Source organism: Rhagoletis zephyria, unplaced genomic scaffold (genome assembly GCF_001687245.7).
Source record: "Rhagoletis zephyria isolate East Lansing unplaced genomic scaffold, Rhagoletis_zephyria_1.1 Rzeph_scaffold_01034, whole genome shotgun sequence".
Classification (NCBI taxonomy): Eukaryota; Metazoa; Arthropoda; class Insecta; order Diptera; family Tephritidae; genus Rhagoletis; species Rhagoletis zephyria.
Window position 1 is genome coordinate 93,285 of NW_016158118.1, and position 18,431 is coordinate 111,715.

Sequence of the window (18,431 nt, forward strand, 5' to 3'; positions counted from 1 at the left end):
TAGTCATTTTATCTTATTTCGTGGAAAGCCAACCAACAGTGTCCAGTATGTTATTTCGTCCTTACATTGTCCTTACCCCTGGCAATTACGTGATATGGGCTACGGCTTTTATGTCTACGGGATCGTGCTGTGGTCGTGGTCCCATTTAATGGGGAAATCGACACCTCCCCTATCTGTACAGTTTCCGATAGAAAGCCTTATTCGACGAATGTGTCGGCCGCCTAGTTAACGTTGCATCGGTATACCCGAGGAACCCAGTACAAGCGCACATCCGTGCCAGCATGTAGTAGTTCATCCATGGCTGCCCTGCACTCTGTCAAATTTCTGTGCAAAAATATTGCCTTTTCGCAGCGAGATTGTCAATCATTCGTTTAAGATGCTGCAATAGTCTGGCCGCTTATAGGATTTACTAAGATCGACACACACGCCCATCTACGACCCACCTATGGAAACACTCGCCGCGTCAGCCCTCCTCAAGCCGGCACGCCAACCTTCGACCTCTATTTATAGAAGCTCCGAAATTCAACTCGAATTGCAGATCCGTGATCATGTAGGCCGACCGCTATTTGAAAGACCTCCAAGCACTCGGCTACGGTGGAAAAAGCAGTACTCAAATCCGAAAAAAACACAACAAAAAAAATGGAATAAAGTATTAAGTAAGCTGAAATAAGACCAAACCTGAACAGCATCTTTCTTTCGGCCCACGTACACATTCAGGTAGTTAGGGGTTACCTTAGACTCAAAACATTTTTTAGGGGGTTCGATCTATGATTCGAGCAACATCTAAAATTGCAAAGGGGGCTCTTATCTTGAGACCTCACAGTCGTCCCGATTGAGTCATAGTCTTTTGTTATGGTTGTGGTATTCTTAATTAGTGGAACAGAAATCGGTGGTAGTATAGAGTTATCCCATTCGCTAATTTGCAATTCTCATCGGCTATTTCGTTCTCGTCGATATCGCTATGTCCAGGAACCTAGCAGAGAAAGGTTTTCACGTGACTCAGTGAGACAGCGATGTGCGACATTTGCGAACTTCTTTCGACTCTACTACCTTGGAACCTAGTTTTTGCAATGCCGCCTGGCTGTCAGCAAATAAAGTGACGTTCCGTATGAGACAAGCCATCTTCTCTATGGCCTGAAAGACACCACAGTTATCAGGCAGGCGAGTCGACTCCCTTTTCCATCTTTGATCCAGCAGCTCAGATGAACTACCATCATTTACCGACAGCAGGCCACCTTTCCAATCTTTCATAGTTGGAAAATGTATGGGAACCTTAAGACTAAAGTGTCAACCAGACGTGACATCTAATTCGGCCTAAGTAGGTTAGGTTTGCCAGTTTATAGCATCTACTCATCTTGTCTTGAATATGAAGAAAATTTGTGGAGTCCCTAAGAAAAAGAGCTATGCAATGTTGATACTGAGCCCTTGCCCTGCATACCTCTGTAGTAAAAATATTTACTATAGAGCTGGTACTCGATGACGACAGGAGTTTTATGCTTGCCTATTTTCGCGTTCTCAGCCGACTTATGGATAGTCCATATTGAAATCTGTATCTATTGAAGCGTTTCGTTCACTTTTGCTTGGTTTCTTCACAAGCTTCTTCTACTAGACTATAGTCAAAATCTATGGTTATTTTATGTAAATAAAGCTGTATCTTCAAATGTACATACAAAAGTCCTATATGTACCTATATGTTTCCATACATATGAACATATTTAGACGCACACCCACTATGCCTGCAGATTTTCTCCACTATCGTTTTGCAATCAAAAAAAAACAACTTGCCTTCTTACATCTCCAAATTTTTGTAATATTCATTGCAACTCTTTTGGTGTTTTTATTTTGGTACTTCTCGCTTTCATTTGCATTTGAATTTTTGTGAAAACTCAACAAGCCATGGCGAAACAGATGAAATTAAAAGTAGTGTATATTTAACTCTATTTTGTAATTGTGGCTTATTCGAAATTTTCTACATACATATCTATGCATGTTAGCTTATTTATGACTTTCTACAAATGTGCGGTGCATAGTTTGCGTTGTTGTTGTTTTTATTGTTGCTGAGTCTTTTCGTATGTTTTCAATTAAAATCACAGCACCAGCAGCAAGCACTTCAGCAAGCATGACGAAAGAAGGTAACAACTTTATCGTTTTTTTTTTTTGGGGGTGTGAGGGGTTTTTGTTTATTTGTTTATTTGTTGTATTTGTGGCAACATAATTTAACCATAATGTTTGCACTCGCATGCTGTTTGGTTGCCTATGAAGGGATAATGTCTGCTTGCTACATGTGTAGCAAATAACTATATTACAAATGTTAACGTATGTTAGTATGTATGTATTTGTATTTGAGCAGCTGACACTAAAGCAACCTCCTACCTAATACAATTAAGAGGTACTGCAACTTCATGCAGTTGCCCATCCATAAATATGCATTTATGCAGATGCCGCCCTCCATCCATGTACTTACGACTCTTTAATTAGCGCGGTAAACAAAACTGCAACGACTACAAAATGAGTGCGAATATTTTTATTTATGAGTGTAGGGATTAATATTTACATACAAATTTAATTCGTATGCATTGCAATGCTGCTTGACAAACTATTGTTTTTGTTTGAATGATGTATACATATGTATGTACTATATATAGTACAGCCTATGTGCAGATAAATGAATTAGGGCACAAACTAGGGTAGATATAATTTTTTAGCATAGCTCCAAAATGGATAAAAATACATACAAATGTACAAAAGATCTAGCGACAAATGAAATCAAGCCAAGGTAACAGAATACCCCCAAAATTAGACGCGTTCATAGTGCGACAAACTCCCAGGAAACTCGACGATGTGATTTGACTATCAAATCGTTTGATTTAACGCTTTTGGATATATCTTTTGGGAGCTATGCGAAAAACCGTAAGCGCCGCCCTACCCAAGTGGTTAGAGAAACGTAGCGAATTTTCAACCCGCGCTAATAGAAATATTATTGAATGCCAATTTAATACAAATTCAACAAATATTGAGCATTTGTCGGTACAAAAATTTGAAAAAAATTTACAAATTTTTTTTGTTGTCAAAATTCTCGAAAACCGCTCGAATGATTATGTTTTTGTTTTCCTGAATCAAAAGTTCAGATTTTTTTCTTTTCGAAAGGTATTTATGTATGTATTTCGTCTTTTGTGTAACAGATGGCGCAGCTCCGGAGAAATATGTATTACCTAATCGCAGAGTATGTAGCTATGACATATGTACATGCATGTTGGAGCGTTGCCACCCGTTTAAAAAATCAAGTTTAACTTAATTTAAAGCAATTCCAAGTTTGAACTATGTATCCCGATATGAGTACCAAACAAAAGAAGTGGCGGTTTGAAAATACTTTGAAGATGGTGGCTACCTGTTTACAAGGTTTAATTCAAGGTATGCAATAGGTTAAATAAGTAACTTCAATCAAAATTGCATAGAAGAAACTTTATTTCTAAATTACTTGTAGGAGGGTAACAACCTGTTTTAAAAACTAAATTATGTAGTCCACTTGCAATAGAAAGCCATAAGTAAAAATAAAAAACGACTACGACAACAGGTTACATCTAACATTATTACATAACATAACATTAACAGTCTATACGGCCTAAAGCAGTTTTCTACACTGAGAGAAAAATCAATCAAAAATTGGGTAATATTACCAAATTCAAATTTGAATAAGAATCAACGTGATTTTTGGTTAATATTAACAATACCTTGGTTGATATTGTCAACAATGATTTGGTAATATTAACCACAATTTTGTTTACATTAACCAAACTTTTGGTTGGCGATTTTTCGTTTGAATAAATTTTTGTTCTGCACTTCACAGATGCTTTTTCATAATTCGGAGATACAAAACAGAAATTTTTTTATCATTTTAACATGTTGCCTCTGACGGGATTAGCAAATAACAGCAAGCATCTCTACACACTCAGCTACAGTCGCTTTATAAATGTGTCTTCAAATATTCAAGTTAAATCACTTTACTTTACTTTACAATTATGTACTTTAATTACTAGTGCGTTACCCACTAAAAACTAAAAATCGAAAAAATTTTACATAGCACACTTTACAAGTGGACTACTCAATTCTACTTTAATTAACGGAATTAGATAATTTAAATGTGTATTACAATACGTCTGTCAAACGAAACAGATTTAACAAGGTTTCAGTTAAAAAATATTTTGAAAGTGGTTGCCACCTATTTAAAAATTTAAACTAAATTTATTTAAAAAGGTTTTAGTTTGCAAATATTTTTAACAAGTCGACTTTGTTTAAATTATTCATAAGTCACTGTATGGAATATTAAAATATGGGCGTCAAACGAAAAAGTATTAGGAAATATTTAGCACGAACACTAAGAATAATAAAGACGGCTGCCACCCATTTAAAAAGTTAAACTAAATTTATTTAAAAAGTTATATGAATCATTAAAAGATGTGTAGCACTGGAAGCGGGTTCAAAATTCAATCCAATAAAATCGAAAGTAATGTACAGTTTTTAAACTGAATATGCTCTTAATATTATCACGCATTCTACGTTTAAGTTATTGTCAAAATCTGGCAATACCCATCTCTAAAAATTATAAAAAAATTGCAATTTCACTAGGAGCCTATTAGTTTTTCACCTCAAATACATCACTGAGGCCTTTATAGGGCAACCATTCTTTATCAACAAACATGAAAGAAATTAAAATGTGTATTCGCTGTATATGTAGTATGTACATTTCGATATAAAACATGGCCGGTTTAGGCTTTATTTTAACAAAAAATCACCTCGGAAAATTCGGATGTTTAACTCATTTCATATATCTTGACATACAAAAAATGCAAAAACTCTAAATATATTAAAAAATTGCTTTATGTTATTCACCTTCTAATGCATTCAAATCACTGAATCACTGCACACTGGAACACTGTCCGTTATTAATTTAAATATCCCTTATACTTTCACTTAATTGTGTCACGTCAGTTAATTTCGAAATAATTTCGCTTTCTAAACGGCCGAATTGCAATTTAAGTTTTGCAAGTTTTTTTTTGAATCAGTTAAACTTTCAAATTGGAGAAAAAAGTCTGTTATTTTTTTTTCAAAGATTATTTTCACTGATCACTTGCCTCTAATCGCACTGCTCTCGCTCGCGGCGGTATGTATTCTACGGCTAGGATTACTGTGGCGCTTTAAGCCACATACTGGCCAGGACATTTGTATTTATAGCCAGCAAGTCGTAGCGACGAGAACAGCGACGACAATGCCAACAAAAACGACAATGGCAACAGAGACAACAGTGGCGACGGTGACGACAGCAAGGATACCAACGAGCTTTGAGCATTGAGGGGCTGAAGGGAAAGCGGTGTGACGGTGTGACGGCGTGACGATAACGGTCGGCTGGCAAACGCGCGAAGCAAAGTAAGCCAAAGGATACGAATAGATACATACATATGTATGTATGTGTGGCCATGCGGCGGCGTTTAACCAACACAAACAAAACAAAAAGCACAGCACTTTCGTTCGCAAAATTCATTTCGCTTTCGCCATAAAAGTTTGTTTATAAGAGATAATATGAGTATGTATTTTGGTAAGTGAAATTGCGCAAGTATGCATGGCAGTCCAATCTGATAGTCAGTAAGGCAACAGCAAATATAATAATGAAATACCAACACAAGAAGTAAATATATATGTACACACACATATGTACATTTTATGTTTCAATGGTCGTCAAAAACAAAAAGACAAGGATGTACCCAGTATGAAAGAAGAACAAGCAGCTGTGGCGTAAAATAACAGCAGCCTAGCAGAAGTCAGTGCGCAGCAGCAGCAGCAGCAACATTTGTTATTCTGCAGGCAACCGAAGGCTGGACGCCTGAGTGGTGAAGGCAATGTGAAAGCTGAAAATTTGCTAGTGAATGTTGGTCAAAACCACAATGGAACATCGGAACGCACACATGCACACATACAGCAAAGTATAGCAAATTGTTGCTTTGTTGTTGTTGGGCCACCAGTATGCTGCGCCATTCGGCAGGACATGCGCGTAACTCCAATAACCATGTACCGCGTTAACAACAACAAAAAAAACAAAAAACATTCGCAAATAACTATTAACTTGTTTGTTGTTAATTGGCATTTATGATCCAATGTACCAGCTTGTGGGGGCGGCAGCCAGTAGCAAGCAGCACAGTGTGGCTTTGGTGGCAATTGCGCTGCCTGTTGTTGGCTGCTAACTAAACGCTGATGAGTGGCAACTATGCATTACAATTAGCTATCCTAGTTCAGAACTGTTGGCTGTTTTTGCTGGTAATTCACTGCTAGCATTAATGCGTATCTGTGTGCGCCCATTGTGGGTAATTTGAGGCGCGCATTCTGGGCTAATGTTAATCATGCTTTTCGCGGGTTTGGTTGGTTTAATCACTGTGAAGAGGTATCTACATACATATGCCTACATAGTATATGTACTTACTATGTGTACTATATACATAATCATATTCAACGCGTAATCTTGCAACGAAAGCTCTGAACTTTAAATTATTTAGGAAGGATTTTATGGAAGATATATAACTAGTATATGGGTAGAGCCCTTTCCGAGTATTAAGTAGCAGTATCGTTAACTAAGGATATGAGTGCTTTGTTTGTTATCGATATCGCTTGGTATAATGTTATCGTTATATTTATCAATAATTTTTTTGGCTTATCGATTTAGTGTTAAAAATATCGATTTACCGATATCTTTCTACTATCTATTATTTTAAACATCTCTCGATATTATTTATATTTATTATATTTATATTTATATATTTTAATCGATATATGTATTTCAGCCTTGAAAGCTAAATAAATTTATATCGAAAGTACTTTCAACGAAGGGGGGCCCTAACCTAATGACCTGCAGTGAAGAAGTTAATAATAATAAAGTTTTGTAGCCCATTCAATTTTAGTATAATAAAGAGCAAGTTTCAAGTGATTGTAAAATAGCGTTGATTGTTGACAATTTTTTTTTAATGGCAACAAAAAAAAAAAATTTAATCAAAGCTAATTTACAGCCACTTGAAACTTATGCTTTATTATAGATTGATTGGACTACAAAACAGCTTATTTCAAATTTAGTATTAACTATCGTTGGCAATTTTAATGTCCTAACCAATCTCTGGTATTTTAACTAGCCAAAACTTATTGAAATCCGGGGATTTTACTTCATTGTCTCTTATGATTGGGTTAGGTTGCGGTCATCAAACCCAGTTGTGGATACTCTTGGACGTTATATATGTCGTTCCATGTAAAATAGATAAAAAAAAATGGAGGTGACTTCACCTCATCATCCTCTAGGTAATTGCGCCAGTGATGCCTAGATGAAGTTTTTAGCCTCACTGCGTAAACTCAAATTGGACAGAGATCTTTAAGTCAATTTGCAAGCATAAGCAGCTTCCTTGCTCACACCGAGAAAAGAGTTTAGTTAAGTCAACTTAATATGTATCTGTCAGCTCATGATTTGGTTATAGTTACCAGGGGGGCTATTCTGTAATGCGATTCGAAAGACCAAAGCGATGCGATCGGCAAATACATCGTAAGTAAAACGGTGTCGCGATTGCCTATCGGATAGCATTTCTCTTTCTCATCTCATTACAGAGGGGCCCTGATCTTGTGTTGAGAGAAATATATTTAGTTGACTCTTTTCTCAGTGCATTCCTTATCCCTTTGGGGGAGAAAGACTTTGCATTAGCGCGCAAGTTCTCTGCCTGTGTATAGCATTTCAAGAGTGCCCTTTCTTACCAATATTTCAACCATGCAGTTTCCCACAATGTCAAGTTGGCCTAGTAGAGGTACCTATAGAAGTATAATGAAATAATATTGCGGCGCAATTGAGTGGGAGGTAAATCACACCCTGACCAATTAGCTTCCTTATTGCCTTTTTAATGGCAAATCCGTGAAAAAGTTCACGCACCTCGACCCACACAATCATCATTTCAGAGAATGTTCGAAGAGAAAAAGCTGCTTGGAACCATTTCTGAAAAGCAGTGATCTGTTGAAAATCGAAACTTTAAAACATTTTAGAGTACCCAAGCGCAGAGCTTGCTAGGCATCCGGTTACTCTGAGCCTGATTGCAGCCCGAGCTGCGGCACTTTTTCCAGCAATGTTAACAAACATTATGTTCAGGATGGCTTTGAAAAAGGATGAACCGCGAAAGGGTCTATTACCTTAGCTCTATGCTATATCCCTCCCCGATCTGACATATTGGTGTATTCACAACACGCCTCTTAACTTAAATCAGTTAGTTTTTTAACTAAACCCTCTGATTCAACAGGCAACAGTGTTGCCACTTGTTTGGCATATTTAAATAAAGTTGATCTGAAACAAAAAAGAAAACTAAATGGCATTTAAATTACACTTAAGTGCCGTGCTGAAATTGGCCCTTAGTAAATAAATATGTATGTATATCAATAACATAAATGACAATTTAGGTATGGCACTCTTTTTTCCATTCGCCCCATATTCTCATCCTCATTGCTTGCTCAATTGCATCATTACATTGCAGTGAAATTCATATTTTTTTTATTAGTTAGGTCATAACGTGACACAAATTGCTGCCACAACTTTACTTGTGGTCCTTTCCTGCTTTGGTATAGTCAAATATTTATTAGTTTTCCGCCTTTATGTCATTTAGCTGTCAACATGTTTTTATTACCGACTACAGCCACAGGCAGTTAACTGTAGTTATTAGTTATGTGTGTATGGATTTGCTATGTGCACCAGAGTAGTTCCCGATGCAGGATCTGTTGCCGGTTTTCATGCTTACATACATACATAGTAATGTGTTTATATTTTTTTTTATGTATTTTTGTTGTTTTATTGTCTATTACAGCTATTATGACGCTAGTATGCTTCCTTTTTGCATGCGCTGCATGTTGTTTGAATTCCTCTTGTTGGTCAATGCTGTTTTGTGGCTATAGCTGCAAGTTGTAACTGGTTTTAACCATAAACACGTTATTCTGGATTTGTAGGTTATATTTTTTTGAGCGAATTTAATTCTATATTCTGAAGCTTTGTTTTATATTTTCTAAAATTCTAAAATTATGCATTTCCCGGATTCGTTGGCGTTGTGATTGAGTTTTTGGCACTGACCTGTCCGTAAATTACTTTTCGTTCCGTAGTTTTCTCGTAAAGGAATATTACGAAACGTATCTTCGTTTGGTATGACGAAGAAGCAATGGCCACGCGCGCTACAATGTAGCTCTGCCGGAAAAAGGAGGGCAGGGAGACGCCTTTCCGTGAAAAGGAAGAAGCAGAAAGGTATGAGGGCGAAGAGCTTGAGATACTGTAAGTCAGGAATACGGCTCGAAAATTCTATCAGAAAATAAGGCAACAATCAAATAGTTTTCAGACCGGGGCTAGCTTCTGCATAGGTGAAGATGGAAACCTGCTAACAGATCTCAAGAGTACAGTGGAGATATGAAGGGAACACAAGGATTACCGTCGGCTCCGGGGCCTTGTTTTACTTAAGCCGCCTTATTGCTGGTTTCACCTCGTATTGGTCGAGCAGAGGGACGTGGTTCGAGTTCTGCATCATCAAACGCGCCACCTGTATCTGTTCCCAGACTTCCATCTCCAGCTATGCGGGAGCTTTCCCCGGTCTTAAAACCATTTGATTGCTGCCTTATTTTCAAATATAATCATCTAGCCGAATTTCTGCTTGCCGGCATCTCAAGCTCTCCGCACTCGCGCCTTCCTGCCTCTCTGTTCTTTCTCTTGAAATCGCTCAATTGTCGCACGTGTCGCCATTGGCTGCAGGGTAGCTTGGTAAGCTGCGTATATTTCTGCAGCAGCCGCGCAGCATTGTTCGCCATACCATCTGTTTACGCGCGGTTGGTAATAACCAACAACCTCTTTCGCAGTCGTATGAAGTGATTCGGATATGGAACACCACTGCTCATTTATGTCCTGGCGATGAGGAGTTGCTTGATTAAACAGGAAGGTCGATTACTGATTTATTTTAAGGAATAGGGTTTTCAGCATAAAATATTTTTTTTTTCTTTTCGGACTTAAATAGCTTAGAAAACATAAACAAAAATAGAATCACAAGAAATGCCGACCCACCGTAGGCCGAGGTGTATCCTCACGTGACGCCTAGAATGCGTACAACACGTTGCTGGCATTTTTCGTTCTTCCTTCAAAATTGCTCCACCTCAGCAGTTTATTTTTTGTCCAAGATCATCGCAATCCACTTTCTTAGCACTCCGTGGAGAAACTTTATATATACTTCTATTATTATTTATGCAAATGGGAGCAATCTTACCATATTTCCTTCAAATTTCTTTAGTAATTGGAGTAACCTGAGAATAGGCAATAGCACGCCATTCTTAAGCCGTTTCTATAATTAGCACAAGCGAATGTAGTGCAGTCTAGTATATGGAACGGCCTATCCCATAATCGTCTGAGGTCTGGATAAATGTGGTTCGAATTTCGTTTGTGTGAGCCTAGAATCTCCTTAAGCGTTTAAAAAAAAAGAAGCATGTCAAACTAATGGGTCAAATTGAGCTGGTCTCATAAGCCATATTTTCGCTCAACTTGTTTCCTTTTTGTATTCTTTTAGCATCACATCACATCACATATTCATTCTAATAGAACTCAAATAGTGTGATGAATTCTGTTTACATTTCAATTATACTTACCACGAGTCAACCCTCTAACCCAATTAATGATCCTTCACATCGAACTCTGCTGTGGCATGAGATGTTTTTATTAAGTGGGAATTCAGTTTTTACAACTCCCACACCGCCAAAATAGGAAATGTGATTCACTTAATAGAATTAAAAAGTCGGACCGCTGTCCCCAAAGGACACACACTGCTTGTTCTACATTTGTACATATGTACTAACTTAAAAGTAGTATGTAGGTAGCTGAGGCAATCTGCATTAGAGCGCGATTTCACTGCTGCCAACTCAACTCTGAACTTTTTAGCATGAATCACAAAAATTTGCTAGTCTCAAAAAAAAGGACTCACTACAAGCACGCATACATGCATACATACAAACATATGTACACTAACAACTACAAAACCAAAAACTATTAAAAACTAGTGTGTCATATAAAACCAGAATCAGAAAAGCTGAATGAGAACTATAAATCGAGCGGGCGGAAAGAAAAGCAAGGACATTTTGGCAAGTAATGTTAGAAGATGCAAAAGCGCTGCTAAGTGTTGGTATTTGTGCATTGTGTGTGTGTGAGTATGTGTGAGTAGGTGCTTGAAGAACATGTGCGCATTTTTATGAGTGTCTGCTTGGCGCTAGCCTTGTCATATGATAATGAAATAATGATGACGACATCAACGAACCGAAAACAAATGAAAAACGAATTGAAAGTGTTGTCCTTGCACGAGGTGAGAGTGCATCGGTTCACAAGCGTGTGTGGGCGTGGTCTCGCGTGGGCAAGTTGGGATCAAAATGCACTACGGCTTGAATTTCTTCGACTGTTTGTTTGTAGATGTGTACGCTGCATAGTCTATGACGTAGATGAATTAAATGCAATGTGGCAATGTGCACTGCAAGCAGGATGAACAAAATTACAAAACGAAATGAAAAATTACGAATAGGAAAATTTTTAAATTTTTTTGCCTTGTAATATTCGGGTATAATCTTTTGGAACATTTCATATATTTAGGTACATATGCACTTACATGCATATACAGTAATGTGTTTCGAGCAAAATTTTTTGTGTAAATCACAGTTTCAAACTTTATACAAAATTTATGAAAATTCAACAAATTTTCATCAAAGTTTCCAACATTTTATTCCGAATTTTTAGAAAATATTTGGGTATGCAGATTTATAACCCATACAATTTTAGTCTAAAATTTTAAAAATAGAATTTCAGTTTCTCAATCCATAGTTATCTTTTAATCAATGCAATTTTTTTCATTTGTGGGCGCGCTACTTTTGTTACACTAGACAATTTCACCGTTTCATTTTAACATTTTGAAGTATCTTAAATTATTAAAATAAAAAAATGGTAAAATTTCAAAAATTACAAAACAGCTGCAACACATATCCTGCATGCTGTCATTATTTCTTTTTCATTTAGTGGCACACTCTTGAAACTTCACAGTTTTTTTGTGTTTGATGCCAACACGTCCCTTGCCTCTGACATGAACATCATATTTGAAAACTTCCCAAAGTTATTAAAAAAAAAAAAAACAATTATGATTTTTTTCGAGTGACAATGAGAAAATGTGTAATTTCGGCACTTTTTCGCCTAAATAAACTTTTTAAGACTAAAATTGTGGAAATACTTGATTGATTTTTCTTATTGTACTTGTTTCTGGAACTCCATTGATTGATTAATGCAAGAAGAACTCTTTAGCGTTTTTTTTTTGTGCCGCAAGACGTGAGTGACACTAAAACCAAAAAAAAAAAAATCGTGACATTTGCTTATGTATGAACATATCTAATTTTTTTCTTCGTTCACAAAGTTACTATTTATGTGTTCAGCATTGTTTTTCATTGTTTATTGACAAGTACATATATATATATATATATATATTTCTAGAGCACTAGATATAGACAAATGTACAAAAAAAAAAAAAAACAGATATGTTCGTACTAATACGTAATTCTATGGGGCTTTTATATCCTTTGTTTACATCTATTGTAATGGGATTTTTCCCATTTCTTTTAACGTTCGCTTTGCCGATGGCTCTTTGACTTATAGGAAAAATGTGGAAAATATGATGAAATTGACCAAACGATGCGAAATCAATATACATACATGCATACAGTCAGCGTCAAAAATGTGCATACCCTGACGTTTTCACAATTTATATATTTATATTTTCCACAAGAATCATTTTTTTTTTTTTAATTTCATACAGGACTCGGCAAAATGCCAGAAATCCTCATCGAAATTCTAAATTTTTCCAATTTGAGTTCTTAAAAAAATTTTGGGTATGCAGTTTGTAGCCCATTAAATAGACTGACATTTTTTTTGAGCTACGCCTCTTTTCTAATAACTGTCCTTGAAACTCAGTCTTGCAACAACTAAGTTCGGATTGATGAAAATTCACCTACAGGTACAAGCTTTCACCCTGACCGATTTTTCATCATCAGTGTTTTCAAATATAATGCTGCCTCCACGAAAATCAGCCAACTCACATACACTCCTTTCACGAAGCGTACCTTAGGATTAACGCTAAAGGCTTCTGCAATTCTTGGATCCTCCAATAACACTTCGATTATAATCCAAACTTTGCTCCATTATAAAAGATAACAGATTAAACAAATCGGTCGGTAATTTAAAAGCAATTTTCGTGGTGATTTTTCTAGCCCCAGTTCCAGTGGAATATTGCGCTTTAAAATCGATCAGCCTCAGTATCTTTCAAAAATTTTTTTTCCCTTTTTCGAGAAATACTTTAACAATCGCAACAGCAAATCGTGTCACTTTGTGCAGTCAACCACACATACGAATATACACATTTGCATATAATTATTGACAAGATTTAACATACACGCTCTCTTCGTCTCTTCTGCTAACTTTTCTTCCCCTCCTGTCATCCACTTCCTTTAGCATCAGCCCACAACAACGTTTCAACGTTTCTATGATGATTAAATTTGACCTCGATAAAAGTCGCTATATGTACACATTGATGACTCTTTGCCGTTATTATTACTCTTACATAAAATATTTATGTACATACATATATAATCGATTGAAATTCTTGAATGGCGAAATCTGCCTAATTTTCTTTCGCCAATGCATATGTATGTATGTATGTATGTATGTATTCATATGTGCAAAATTTAAGAAAAAAGCATTTATTAGTATTTATTCTGCGGTCTTGTGGCTGCGTTTTTCGCCTTAACTACAAGCACTTCTACGAATTTAGTTAGCATTTATTTCAATGTATTACCGCCATCCTAAGGACTTTGAAAGAATTGTGCATAATAAATATATAAATTATAAATCGTTATTTTCGCATGTCACGTCCCACACAGAACTAATAACAAACTTTCTGCATAAAGCTAATAGTTTACAAAGATTATTTTTGGATCCACTAATTGACTGTAAATGTCGTATGAAAATACTTACACTGAGAAAACAGTTTAGTTACGTCAACTAAAATTAGTTACTCTATTTGGCTATAGTTATGAAATCATATGTTGAGTGAATTATTTTTAGCAGCCTTCTTTACTAAGTGTAGGTGCACACTTTCCGCTTGATAACACCTTTTCTAAGCCAACATCGTTTGCGATTATTTTAAAGGGTGTCTCCGTAATATAATCCAGAAGTTAGCTCCACCAAAACCCCAATCACTTAGCTCATTAAGAACGGCCCTTTCGAGCATGAGAAACATAGCTATAGATGCGATCATCTACGAAGCTCCTCAAGCTGTTGATTTCTGGATCTGAATTTCGCGTGTCTGTCCGATATTTGCGTGGTGGTCACACGAGAGAAACAGAACATGGATAAGTATCCAGAATTTACTATTTGTATTTAAATGACAAATAACAAATTCCTTTATGTAATAAGGGAGCATTATAATATTAAAAACGACCATACATACATACATATGTACATTAGACTGCATTGACAAAAAAACAGTTGCCGGTTTTCCGCCAGTATTACCAAATTTTGGTTATATTTTACGACGTCCACCAAAATTTATCGGAAAAATATTAAGATTTAAGTGAGCTGGACCGATTTGAAAATGCCTACAAAAATGGAGTTTTTTTGTGAATAAAAATATAAATCTTAATATTTTTCCGAAATTTTTTGGTGGACGTCTTAAAATATAATAGATTCTATGATTCCAATGGAAAAACAGTACCGATTTTTTTTTTTTGCATCTATGGGGAGTGATGCAGTCTAATGTACATACATACATTAGTACTTATTCCCGTATCGGTTACCGTAGATTTTACGTCATTGTTTTTAGCTATTTCAAAAGAAACCCGCAACTTTTGTTTTTTTCTCCACAGCATCCAGTTTCCACTCATAATTTTTGACAGCAAGCCAAAAGAAGCGCGTCACGCAACCAGTCAACTATGAACAGGGCACACAAAGTGCCCAATGTCAATGTCGCCAACGCCTCAACAAACGGATGCGCAATGAAATCTGGCGAAGGAGGCGATAAACTACAACTGCAAGTGAGCTGAGACGAAAAATTTCGCTTTCCATGCCTCTCCCCACAACTGAGTGTGCTTTGAGCAAGGCGAATTCATTGAAGGTGGTAGCAGTGGCGCAAAACAAAAATTTCACTAAAAAATTACACGCATTCGCTACGCAATTTTCAAATAGTTTTATACAGTTTCCATTCATTTGCCATTCCATTCTGTTCACTTGATTCACATTTTTTATTTTTTTTTTCAACTTTCGTTGGCTGTTTGCCATTACGAATTTTCATATATATTTTCATTGAGAAATTCCATTCTTTTTCATATCTCGAAGCCAAATGTTTTAGCTAAGTATTGGCGTCAGACGCTGCCAGACGATTCGCCTCCAATTTGTTATACGCCTTCGTCCTTCGACCTTCGTTCTATGCATTGTCTTTGTGTGGTGGCCCGGCCCGTCTCATTTCTTGCGTGCTTGCCACTTCCGTTCGCAAAATATGTGAATAAAATTTGTAATATTTAGTTTCGCATTTGATGGTGTGTAAATAACTTCTTTTTTTTTTTTTGGAAAATTGAATTGTGTTGCCATTTTCTTACGCATCTTCTGCTTTGGGCCACTTGCCCTCCTGCCTGTGTCATTGCCTGTCCACAATCGGTGTCTCTGCGCTATCGCAGCCGTAAACTATTCGCTTTTATTTTCTCTGCAAGGACAATTTTAATGGTCAATTTATTCTTCTGATTTATAATTTATTTCTTTAAAATTCTTTACTCTGTTCATGCTGATAAAACGGCAAGTTTATACAAATATTTATGCGCTGGTAAATGGTGAAGCAATGATACATACATACATATTTATCTATGTAGTGGAGTCGATGAAGGCTGCAAAGACAAGTTGGTAGAAAAATGCTTTGGAAAATTCATGGACAAAACTCAAGCACGTTTATATTTATATGTATGTACATATATATGTGTCTATTTGTACATACAGTCAGAGTCAAAAGTTTGCTTACAACTTGTTCTAATATAATATTCACATCGCTTTTTATAAAAAAAAGCATTAATTTTTTATGAAAATATAGTTCATTCGATAATATAAACCATATGAATAACAGTTTTACACTTTATAAAAAATTCGCGAAAATTTAACAAATTTTTCACCAAATTGTCATTCAGAGAATTTTCAGAAACTTTTCGGGTATGCAGTTTTTCAGCCAATTAATGGTGATTTCGTTTCTACAACAAAATTTCGCCTTTTGATTGCCCCTTTCTCTTTTTGTACTCGATTCTAAATTAAAGGCAAAGGGCGAGAAAAATTCGTTCGTTTCCTAAAATGTCACACTCTTGCAAAGCGAAAAAGCGTAAGAGGCACATTCTCTGCGCTTTAAAACTTTGTCAGGGGAGATGGTTGCCCTGAAAATCTAATGGTTTTTTAAAACGACAATATTATAAAATTCGTGAGCTAGACAACGACATACTGATATTGAAAAGTTTCTAAAAATTCTGATTAAAAAGTTTGAAAATTTTATTAAAAATTTGTTGAAATTTTGCGAAGTTTATATAGACTATGAAACATTAGGGCTGTTCAGGATGTTGTTGGTATGGTCTGGGATTTGCAGTTGGAATTGCATTTGCACAGTTTATGCTGGCTGCCATGGCAACCATACAGCCCTATACCGCCCATCGACCAATTGCAAAACCGTCTATCTTAGGGTACTCAAATTTTAAAGTAGAGCGAAAAAGCGGTTTTTCTTTGAAGGCATTTCCTTGATAGGCGGCATTTTCTCTTGCTATTATTTTACAAATCTGTTGTTTTAAATATCGATTTTACGATTTTTGTGCATAAATCTCGATGCCTGGAGTTCTGGGTTACCAAATCTCATTTTTGCCACAACGGCGATTTAGGCGGTTTTGCAAAATCTTCGACGATATGGTTTATGTTATAGAATGAATAACAAAAAAAAAGTTTATGGGAAACATCGCGAATATTATATTCGAACAAATTGTACGCCAACTTTTGACCCTGACTGTACATATGTATAGATATGTTATACTTAGATGGATAAATGTGCTTAAATCAAACTACATACATTGAAGAAAGTTTAACATATAAGTACATAGTATGTATTTAAGAATAGCTTTTATTTATTTTTTAACGCTTAAGCAAACATGCGTGAGATTTTTCTGAAGGATGGGTTTTCCATTTTTACTTTCTTTGATTGCATGAAAAACAGTTACTTTATATGTATGTACATTAGACTGCTTCACAAATAAAAAGTTGCGGCTTTTCCACCGGAATTACAAAATCTATTATATTTGAAGGCGTCCACCAAAATATTTCGGAAAAATATTAAGATTTACGTAGGCTGGACCGGTTTGAAAATTCCTCCAAAAACTTGGAGTTTTTTATTAATAAAAATAATTTCTTAAAGATGTTTTTTGAAAAAAATCCACTCAGATAACAAAAGAAGTTTAAACTAAAAAAAATGCGCATAAAAATATATATAAAAAAAAAAAAGATGTTTGATGCTGTTTTTTAACTTTTTTCAAAGTTTGGTTTAAGAAAACCTTGAATAACTGGGCCAAAACTATTCCGATTTAGACTTATGAGGTATCAGTAGAGAGGTATTTTCCCACTATTTTTTATTTTTTTGCTAAGAAAATCATTTAATAAATAAAACGACTGAACAAATACTTTTCTAATGATACCTCATAAGTCTAAATCAGAATAGTTTCGATTTCTGTTTTGGCGTGCGGTTTTGGACTCGGCCCAAATCGCTTAGGCGGTTACAGTGCCAATAAAGAAGAAGAGGAAGAAGAAGAAAGAGACGTTCGATGCCGCTGATATGCCATTCATTTAAAGTGACTAAACACAGCCACACTCACGCAAACTTAACTGTAGGCCAATCGACGGCATGAAACACCCGCCTGACCACTCGACAAGTTTATTTATAGCAGAGACCGCATTTTTAATCAGCTTAAAACTACTTGCTGGCTGCTAAGGGGCGAGCGAGTGGAGGTGCTGACTGTGAAACACCCAACGAAATTAAAAGTGTCGAGCAGTAAAACACAAAACCATATGTAGGTATATTTAGGTAAATATGTAGGTAAGTTCACTCATATCTACTCTTTGCAACCCATATCATTTGATCTATGTTCAATAGCTGAATCTATTTAGTAAAATAGAAAAGATATTTTTACACCTTTTCAATGTTTTTGTATACATAAATATTTGTCTTTTTAATTTTTTATTTTTTTTAGTTTCAATTATCTCGCACTTTTGCTTTCGTTTTAGCTTTGCCTTCTGTACCACCGTCCTCCCAATC

General features: G+C 35.9%; 1 protein-coding gene across 3 annotated transcripts in view; it reads right to left on the reverse strand.

Moving 5' to 3' along the window:
• Proc (Proctolin) overlaps nt 1-5,182 on the reverse strand; it is a 31,707-nt gene extending 26,525 nt beyond the window's left edge. For all 3 annotated transcript variants that reach the window (XM_017615593.1, XM_017615592.1, XM_017615594.1), the window contains exon 1: nt 4,891-5,182. The gene's annotated coding sequence lies outside the window, so the exon portion shown is untranslated. The remainder of the gene's footprint in view (nt 1-4,890) is intronic.
• Nucleotides 5,183-18,431: the final 13,249 nt, after the last annotated feature.